Consider the following 10,937-nt stretch of genomic DNA (forward strand, 5'->3'; position numbering starts at 1 on the left):
CGGGGCCGCCCCGGCTCCTCCCGGGGCCGCTGCCCCGGCTCCTCCCGGGCTCACACTGGCCATGAGGGGAGCCCAGCGCTGGGGGTGCCAGGCAGGACACCGTGTCGTATAAAGAAAGGTCAGCCCGGAGACTTTTCCCCAGGCAAAACGAGCCTTGAGGAGAGATATTGAAAGTAGAAGTCAAACTTTTACTCCCCCCCTCAGGAAATGCTTCCCAAAGAAAACCAGAGCGGGGCACACGTGGCCTCCAAAGCTTCATGGCATTAAGTCGTGTCCCCTGGTCCCTGAGAAGGACGGGGTGGAAGCCAACAAAAACGTCCCCTTGAACTGAATGTTAAAACCACTTTTTCACTCGGGATGACGGGAATCGGATGCCCAGATTTGTGCACTCACTCCACTGGTACCTGCCGCGCTGTGTTTGCGCAGGGAGGGTGATGCGGCTCGGAGGATGGCGAGCCGGGGTTGGCAGGAGCCAGTTCAGGGTTCAGCCTCTGGCGAGCTCCGCGGCGCGCCCGGGGCACCCACGTGCCGCCCGTACACAAACCGCTCTCCGCCCCTTTCCGCGCCTTCCCCGGGCTGCGGCCAATCCCGCCCCTAAAGCTGCCCTAAAGGGGCTGGCAGGGGCGGCTGTGGGCACTGTGTGGCGACAAACGGGGACACCGTGACAACTGAGGGAGCCACGCTGGTGTCTCTTCCCTGGGCGAGTCCCCCAGCCCCGCGCGGGGCCGCCCGTGAAACGCTCACGGGTGTTATAAATGAGAAACAAAAAATGTCGAATTTTTTCGTAATTTTTCTAAATTTTTCAGCAAAATGTAGATTGCTTTATTTTATATAGGCAGAGAAACGCAGCGTTGGGGAAAACGTGAGGGGTCACCGCCCACTACACGCTCTTAGTTTGCAGCTTCTCTTTATAGTATGGTCTCTCGTTGTAATTAATATTTTGGGGGATTTTGCTGTTATAATTCTGCCAGACAAACAGTGTTGGCCGAAATAAAAATCCGTGTCAAGTCTCTGGGAGTCAGCCTCATAGATAACCATCTGGTCTTGGTGGATAAAACCGGCAGAAATCGGGAAGTTCTGGTCTTTGTAGATAGGCAGTCATTGATAAAACAAAGGCAGGAAGCCTGATTTTACAAAATCTATCGGGCTATTGGAAAGTCTGATTTAACAAACCGCTAGTAGATACAACTTATTTAGAAAACACAATATTCACACCAGGGGGATTTAAAGCAGAATGATTTATTAATATATTTTCCTTTCTCTAGTGTCATGCTTCACTTTAGACCTGAGTATTCCAGTTTATACAGACGCCAACACTTGTGTGATGAACACGAATCATTCATTAATTATCGCAGGGGGCGGCAGTTCCGCCCCAGTGACGTCAGCGGCCGCAGCTCCAAGAGGCGCCGTGCGCGGCAGGCGGGGCAGGGTCCCGGTAGCGCGCCGTGATCGTATAGTGGTTAGTACTCTGCGTTGTGGCCGCAGCAACCTCGGTTCGAATCCGAGTCACGGCATCGCCCGGCGGTACCACGGCATACGGGCTCCGCTTTTGCCGCCGCGCCTTCTGCTCGGCTTCATTCCCTCATTTCATGTCATCAAATGTTATTTTTCGTTTTTCTATTATATTTTTCTATGCTTTCTATTTTTCTATTATATTTCATGTTTATATTTAATTTTATTTTAATAGTCCATTTTCTATTATTTTATATTAAATTATTGAGTTAATTTATTATATTTACTTATATTTTACTTAATCTTAATTGGTATTATTTTTTATTATTACTTAATTGGCATCATTTATTATATTTTATTTTTCTATTTTATGTTTATATTTTATTTTAACTTAGTTTTTAAATTCTATTTTCATTTCAATTTTACTCTTACTTTCCCTCTCCTCTCCTCTCCTCTCCTCTCCTCTCCTCTCCTCTCCTCTCCTCTCCTCTCCTCTCCTCTCCTCTCCTCTCCTCTCCTCTCCTCTCCTCTCCTCTCCTCTCCTCTCCTCTCCCCTCCTCTCCGTCTATTTTAAGATTTCATTTTATGATTTTATTTATTATCTCTACTTTTATGTAATTTTTTTCATCTTTTGTTATTTTATTGTTTTCTGTCCCCGGCGCCCGCAGATCCCCACGCTGGGCGAGCCCGGCTCGGCCCCGCAGCCTCGCCGGGAATCCGCAGGAAAAAAGAAAGAAAAACAAAATATCGGCGCGACGCGACAAAATATCAACTGCGGTGGTTGAGGGGAAAATCGCAAAAAGCGGAGCCCGTATGCCGTGGTACCGCCGGGCGATGCCGTGACTCGGATTCGAACCGAGGTTGCTGCGGCCACAACGCAGAGTACTAACCACTATACGATCACGGCGCGCTACCGAGGCTCTGCGTGCGCCGGGCGCCGCGGCGCCTCTTGGAGCTGCGGCCGCTGATGCGTCACGGGGCGGGGCCTGTGTGGCTGTTTCTGCTCTGCCCTGCGAGCGCTCCAGAGGCAGCGCTGGCGCTGCGGGCCGTGCTCCCTGCTCGGGGTGATGGGCCCGGGGCTGGGAGCCCCTCCCGTGCTCCCTGCTCGGGGTGATGGGCCCGGGGCTGGGAGCCCCTCCCGTGCTCCCTGCTCGGGGTGATGGGCCCGGGCTGGGAGCCCCTCCCGTGCTCCCTGCTCGGGGTGATGGGCCCGGGCTGGGAGCCCCTCCCGTGCTCCCTGCTCGGGGTGATGGGCCCGGGCTGGGAGCCCCTCCCGTGCTCCCTGCTCGGGGTGATGTGCCCCGGGCTGGGACCCTGCGCCCGAGCCGTGCTCCCAGCCCGGGATGCGGCCCCGCTGTTCTCACGGCCCCAGCCCCGAGTGTCACTCTGTGTCTGACACCAGCTGCGGCGTTCACCCCCTCACCTTCATCCTCTGCCCTCGGCCCAGCTCCCTGCTCTAACCCTTCCCCTCCTCCCAACCCTCTGTATCCTAGGGCATGGAACCCGAGCTATAACCTCACCTCTTGCTCCCCTGCGTATTTCTCAGGGAGTGAAGTTTCTCCCAACCGCAGGATTAATGAACCACTGGACGCAGAGGGATGGGAGAAGAAGAGAGAGACTAAAGATTTTATACCCTTGTAACAGCACCAGGTATCAGTCTGTGCCGGACTCCCTGTTTCTCCTGCTTAAGCACATATCGATACCTAATGACTCTGCTCTCATCACTGCTGCTGATTTCCTGCTCCCAGTATTAAAGGTTCTTTCATTTTCACAGATATGCAAAGAATTCCAAACACCTGGGATCAAAAAGATTGCTTGACATAAAATATTTTAGAGTGATTGCAACATTCTTGCAGACTCATTCTTTCTGAAGAACTGGTCATAGAAATTTCCTATGGGATGAGTTCATCGCTTGTCATACATATGCACCTCCCATGGGAGGGAGTACAGGGAGTGGCAGGGGATTCCTACAACCGTTCTGGCCGTGTCCTTGCACCCCATCCTTCCTGGTGCTGCAGCTAGAAAATCCTAAATCTAAAACAGTCTTCGTGAGGCTTGGGGCAAGCTAGAGAAATACCCTGCGTGCCTTGATTACTCTATGAAGTAATTGCTCCTGCCACTCTGAGCTCATCTTGCATATAACTGGCTCAAAGAGCTCAGAGTAGTGGAGGAAGACAGAATATTTTTTTGCGTCCTCCCTTTATGCCCAGCTTGTCCTGTCCTCAGCAGTTTGCTAGTGTGCACCAGTGGTCCCTCAACAATGGTGGGTTCCTTTGCAGTTGGAGATGCTTTCCCATGTCAAACTGGCTGACCAGGAGATGGTGAAGGGGTATCTGAATGCCCTGAGTGTCCATGTGTCCTGCTCCAGTCCCACCCTTCTCCCACTCTGGACCATGCACCAAGATCCCAGACCATGCCTCTCATGGTGCTGCAGGGATACTGCTTCTGTTCATCTGTGTCCAACCCTGCCACCATCCGTGTCCTTATGCTGGAACAAAGCAGGTGCAGTGGCATTGGAAGGAGGTACATGGCTCTCCTCCTGTGCCCAAGGAGTTTGACACCATCATCATCCCCCTGAGTGCACCAAGGACACAAAGCCAATCAACAGACACCTGCAGGACAGGTGTAGCTGAGCTGTAGAAATGCAGGTGAGCACTTCAGCCTCTGAATGCTGTGTTATAAGCTTGTGAAGGGAAAAAGTCCTGTGCTGCACTGTGCCTGGTCTCCTGTGCCTTCCTCCATATTGGCACAATGCCATGAGCTGGGCCATGTCACTGGTCAAGGGATAAGCCCAGCTCCATGTTAATCTGCACACACAGCTGCTGTGTTGAGTCAGGACAGTGTGGTGGGACCACAGGAGATAGTGGGACATGCTCTGGTAGGACATGCTGTCCACGGCTGGCAGGGACAAAGAACCTGCAGTGGCACACAGGATGATCAGGAGATTCCTCCTTGGGGATTTGCATGGCAGGCAGAGTGGGACCCCTGAGGCTGGTGTGACCATGCCCATCCCAGCTCCTGGCCTGCAGAGCCCATGCTTGGGTTGGGGGGTGGATGCTGGGCACTGCTCACACGTGGCACACAGTGTGAGCTCCTCGGTGCCATGGAGGAGGCAGTGGGGCTCATGCTTTGGCTGCTGACAGGTGTTTCTAGAATGTGGGAGTTGACAGAATTACAATGACCTCAGCTGGTGGAACAGGCATGGCTGAGATAACACTGCAGCACACAGGAGAGTCAGCCAAACGTGGAAGTAAGCAGGAAGGTGTGAAAGGACCCAGAGACAAGGTACTGGCTGTGGATGAGAAGGAGGCAAAAAACTGCTGCTACCCATCGCTGGCAGTGGTGGCTTGTCCCAGCACAACATTCTGCTCCCCACAACAGGACTGGGATATCAGCATTCCTAAGGAAACCTTGACAGGTTGTCAGGGCCCCAGCTGCCCTTTGCCACATGATTTTTAGCCCAGATGGTTTGGACCTGCCAGGATGTGTTTGCACAGCATAGAGGAAAAGAGATGAGCTTGTGGGAGCATTGAGAGCCCCATCCATAACCTAATCCCTGCAGGATGCTCAGCACCCAGCAGCCAGGCAGGATGGCTGCTCCAGGCAGGCTCCTCTGCTCTTCCCACCCTGCTCTGTCCCTCAGTGTCTTTTCTCTGAGCCCTCTGATCCGTGTGGGTTGCATTGGGATTTTAAAGGTGCCTGGAATGTCAAAACACCAGTGCAGCCAGACAGAGAGTGCTGCTGCACCCAGACATGGCCACTCTGAGGCACAAATATAAATCTTGCAGCTGGCACAGGGACAAGCACAATTCATCACTGCATGCTGTCTTGGCTGCTCTGCCCCTCGAGCAGCCTCTGCAGCTGTTCCCTCACTGGGGCAGCCCCAGGCTCCTTTCCCAGTCCCAGGAAGGCAGGTGGGAGGCAGATGAATCCCCACCACCTCCTCTTTTTCTTGCAGATTGCTAAAGTAGCCACAGGAGCAGTGCTGATGCTGGGGAAGCAGGATGGATGCCAATGCTTTGGGGAGTTGTTCTATGTTTTACTGGTGATGAAAAGCAGTGGTGCAGGCCAATACTGTCCTCTCTGGCTATTCAGAGGCCTTTAATCCAACTTGGAAATTGCTCTGCTGTGGAAAGCCCACCTTCCTTCCTGAGGAAATCAGAGCAACTCTAGCCTAGCATCCCATATTCTCATACCCATAGGCACTACTGGGGCAGAACTGGATGCTGGAGCAAGAGCAAGGAAAGGTTCTGGAGCTGGGACAAATTGAAGGTGAAGGTTTTTGTGGGTTTTAGGAGTGAAGGACAAAACACCTAAACTGGAAGATAATTGAAATCAACCTGTCCTCATACTGTCCCCACCATCCCCTTCTAGGCCCACAAATATGGTCTGAGGGCTGGAGCCCCTCTGCTCTGAAGACAGTCTGGGAGAAGTGGGGGGTGTAACCTGGAGAAGGCTCCAATGAGACCTTAGAGCCCCTTCCAATGCCTAAAGGGGCTCAAAGAGACCTGGACAGCCAAAGGTCTGGAGTAACAAGACAAGGGGAAATGGTTTCCTACTGCCAGAGGGCAGGTTTTATGAGATATTGGGAAGAAATTCTGGGCTCTTCCAAGCCAAACCATTCTATGGTTGTAGCTCATGAAACATGCACCAAGGACTGAATGAGAAGAACTTGAGCATTTCTTAACATGTGTTCAGCTGATGCTCTCCAGAGGCTTTATGAGCCCACAACAGCACATGAGGTGGGTCCTGGTTCTTCCAAAGAATATTTTCCAGTCTGCCACTGAGAAAACCATAAGGGAAGACAAACAGGATACAACAGACCGATTTTCTGCTCAGGTATATTTTGGGATGCCCTTGCCTGGCTCCAATGCTCAGAAATCAAAGAAAATGGTACTCAAAAGCTATGGAGCAGGGATTTATTAAAGTTGTCCTGTCCAAAACCCAGGGAGCACAGCCCAGAGCAGCCTCTTGAGCTCTTTCCTTGTGTGTCCAGCATCCAGTTGAAGATAGAATGTGAGGAAAGTCTCTCAGGGGAGAACCAGCCATCCTGCAGCTCTAAATAAATGCAGCCACATGTCTGTGTGTGTGCCCTGCCTGATTCCAGCTGCCAGTCCCAGCTCTCACTCTGCCTTTGTCTGTGCACAGCAGGAGCCTCCTCCCACTGCAGGGATTTATGGCCTGCAACAGCCACCTCTTAAACCAGCTTTGTGCTGTGTATTTTTGTGGACAGAAAACAGGCCACCATGAGCTGCCAGGCAGCTTACCAGCCCTCACCTCTCCATTTCTTGCACCCAACTCTGAATTCACCTTCTTTTTTTGCCTTTCAGCCCTTTCAGAGAAACTGAGCTGGTGGCAATTGCAATTGATCCCCTCTCTGTGGGAGGACTGGCCACTGTTTTGCTCTTGTGCACTGAGCCCATCTTCCTGATGGCTGATGACAGCCCTATTAAGAGATATAAGGGGATACCAGGGGTGGTTCACACCCCACAGGCAACACAAATTTAGTGAGTCTGTCTGGAGAAGGACCCAGCTGTGTGAGCACGGCTGTTGCAGCTGGATTAATCAAACCCACCATTAACCTCTTCCTGGGGCACTCAGGTCCCCTGCCAGCCCCACAGCACAGGCCCCCACCATCACATTGCTCTGATTAAGCAAATGCTCCAGCTCCTTAGTTCGCTCAGCCTCAGATCGATGAGTGCAGGCAGCTCCAATCAATTCCACTTTACCACGTCCTATTGATTCAGATCCATCTCTCACAGCTGGTCCTGCTTCCTTCATTCATTCACAAAAGGGATTCAGGCATTTTATCCCAGCTGGATGCTGTTTTGCCCTTGCAGGATCAAACTCTTCGGTAGGGGCAAATAAAACACTGTGGAGGGTCAGAAATTAAGGGGCTGGATTTGTGCTCTGGTTGAAGCACCACGAGCAGCCACCTGGCTGTCAGGCTGTGGAAGTGGGGGGCTGGATGAGGCCATGCAGATTGCATGATATAATAGAGCTGTTGCCACCAAGCCAGCATCTATCATGAGGTTCTCCTGTCATGATCCTGGTTTTGCTGCAGGAAAGCTCCTGTGTCTTGGTTCCACTGTCCCCAGGGGAGCTGAGTGGGAAGAATTCAGCTCTCTGGGACTTGAGCCCACACAAAAAGATTTTGCAGGGAAAAAAATGACATCAAAGAGTTTACATAACAGCTGTTTGGAAATTTCCCTCAAAGCTTGTATTTGCCAGTGAAAGAAGTGTTTCTCTGACACCTCTGGGTGTCAGTCCTGCAGTCATTTTTCTCTCATCTCTTGTCACCCAGCTCTCTCACTGGCTTGTCTCCAGGATGCTGCACCTGACCCTCTGGAAATGAAGCTCTCAAGGGCTCTCCACACCTCGTCAAAGTGTTAGTGAAACAAGAACCCCACACAGAGCAGCTGTGAGGCTGGGGGTGATGATGTGCAGGGGGCTGTCAGTGCTGAAAGCAGAGGCAGGGACCAGGCTCAGCATGGCTGAGGTGATGACCAATGGATCTGGCTCCAAGCTGGCAGATGTCTTTCAGCAAATTGTCATCTCTTCTTTTGGTCAATTAGCATTGCCTCAATTATACTATCAACAGCATAATGGTTGTGTTGTTGTTGTTGTTGTTGTTGTTGTTGTTGTTGTTTGGTTGGTTGGTTGGTTTGTGCATATCCTGCCCGGGTTTTGATGGTCTCCTGGTGCAAATGTGTAGCAACACTTCCCCTGGACACAATCCCTGCTTCTAAAAACTCACAAGTCTCCTTTGTGCCAGTCCTTCTATTTAATATGTATATATGGATTTTTTTTTCCTGTGGATTTGTCTGGTCTTGCTCCTAAACCACATAGCATCTACAGCAGCCCCTGGCAGGGAGGACTACTGTGTGCTGAGTCTCCTCCTTGTGTTATCACTGTTATTTCAGCCTCTCCCACCTTCCCCAGCTGTGCACATCTCTGCTCTGTGATCCCAGCTGTCTCTTCCCTGTGCCAAAGAGCCCTGGTCCTTCACAGACCCCATGTGCAGAGACCTTGGATCCTGCTGTTGCCCTTCTCTGCACATTTTCCAGCTCTGCTGTATCCTTGGAATAGGGGGACCAGAAATGCATGTAGACTGGGACTGGCTAGGGAATGGTGACACCTCTGATTTCATCTCTCCTCTTTCCTGACCCTTTCTATCAGCTTGACAGGGAGTCTTTGAGGTTTTGACTTCTGCTGAGTGCTGAGGGGACAGTTTCACAGACTGTCAGAGCTCCCAGTCTCAGAACCATCACTTTAGACAAGAACCTGGGCTTGGTTTCCCCATGTGTGTCACTTCCCTAACACTGGCTTTTGTCTCATTTTATTGTCAACTTACTCAGCCTCCCAAAGTCCTCCTGCAATCCTTAGCATGTGTCCACAATTTCCAGGATAATTCAATAGTATTGCAGATTTTACCATTGACCTCATCTCGTCAAAAGATCTGCATGTGGAAATGCAGAGACTTCTACTGGATCACCCTCAGGGGCCTGCTGGCTTTTTCCAAGAAAGCCAGTAGCTATGGAAAAGAAATTCACTGCAAGAGAGCTGTGTCGACTCTTCCCCAATATGTCATATGTATCCATCTGTTCCCTAACGATGCCAGTTTCCTCCTCCGTATGCCAATTTTTGTTCATTTGCAGAGAACAGATGTGTCATTTATCAGTCTGGGACTCCCTGGCTGCCTCCCAGGAAGCATTTCTGGTGTCACAGTTGCCACCTTCCAGCCCTCCTGTCCCCTGCCGTGCCCAGCAGATGTGACATCCCCTTGGTCCCTGCCGTGCGGCACAATGGGGTGTCTGTGGGTTGCTCCCGGGGAGGAAAGGCACAGGCATTCCAAAGTTCCTGAGAATGGCTTTTATTTGAAGCTGTGAAAGAAGTACCTGGAGATTAAAGTAGCTGCACGCTTCTCTGCGAGCCAGGGTCGGTGCTGGCATCAGGGGAAAGAGTCGACCTAGCACCTGACTCAGGTGACACGTGGGCAAGTGTCGGATCCAGCCCCCGCGTTTCCTGGGGTGAGTCACCGGGAGTGTGCGGGGCAGAGACCTTCTCTGTGCTCTGAGTCACAGGAAGCTGCTGCCTGGGGGACGCTGGGCTGTGTCCGCACCACCCAAGGGTGAACCGCAGGGGAAGGTTTACCATCAAGGGACACGATGTCTCCTCGGCTCAGGGAAGGTCCTGTGTGCTGTTCTTGGCCCAGCTGCCAAACAAGGCTCTTGTCCCCAGCTGGGGACAAGCACCAGGAGCACTTAGGGCAGCTGAAGCAGTTTCTCAGGCCCTGGAGGATGGATGGGGACTGAGGATGCACACAGCTTTCTGCTGGGCTGGCAGGAGCCCAGAAGACATTGCCTGGCTTTTTCTTCCTGGTGTGTGCTCTGACTTGTCTGGGTTTACCCAGACAAGCAGCTCCTTTGGTAAGAGGAAGGGAGATGCTGTGAGCACCAGCCCTGAGATCTCAGCAAAGAGCTCCTGCACTCTTCAGAGGAGGAGAAAGGAGTGGGAGCAGAGATTCCCACCTGCATCCTTGCACACCACTGCAGAAAGCCCTTCTGCCTCCCCTGTTCCCATGGTCCCTCAAAGTGAACCACAAATCACTTCTGCAGAGCCATGGGTTGTTCTCCTCCTATCTGAGGACTGTGTGCAAATGGTTTCACACCAATCCTTCCCTCTTTCCTGGGGCCTCCATGGGCTGTGTGGAGTCCCAGTAGCAGGCAGCCCCCAGGCTGCACATCCTACCTGGAGATGCTTCCCACTGTGGCTGCATGAGAGAAGCTAAAATGTGGAGTGTGGCATGCAAGTGGTGCAGCATGTGCTCCCTCATCCTCTCCTGTCTGCCAGTAACACCCCACAGCCCCTGCCAGTCCCCACACCCACAACACTCCATGACAGCCATCTGTCACTGTGAGCTGCAGGGAGTGGGATAACAGCCACCATTGTGGTGTTGGGGTCAGTCTCTACAGTGCAGGCACCAAACCTGGGTCCCAATGTGCATAAGATATGGACTGTGTAAACAGCTGGGATTGGAGCAGCACCAGCTGCAGCACCAGCTGCAGATAGATTCTGGCTTTGGTGGTGGGAATGTAGAAATCTGCCACTGCTCCTCCAAACCTGAAGTGAACCACTGTGAGCAGAGGGATGTCACTAGCCTCTCGTCACGACTGCAGGAAAGAATATGAGCATCTTGTGCCTGTGCCAAGCCATGCAGGTGGTAAGGTCATTTGATCTCCTTCTGGAGGTCCCTTAAAGCTCCCCAAGCACAAAGGAATCTCCCAAGGGGACTCTTGTCTCAGCTGTATTCTCTTCACCTGCTGCCTGTGTTGCTGCCAAGGTGGTTTGGCCAAGGGGAAGCCAATATCCAGGGAAGCTCAAATCTGAGGGCTCAGGTGAGTCTAGGGACTTTGATGCCCCTCCAAGCTCTGCTGAAGCCTGAGGTGAGAAGGTGATGCCTCAGAGGCACAGATCAGAATCAC

Source organism: Erithacus rubecula (genome assembly GCF_903797595.1).
Source record: "Erithacus rubecula genome assembly, chromosome: 14".
In the NCBI taxonomy this organism is placed as follows: domain Eukaryota; kingdom Metazoa; phylum Chordata; class Aves; order Passeriformes; family Muscicapidae; genus Erithacus; species Erithacus rubecula.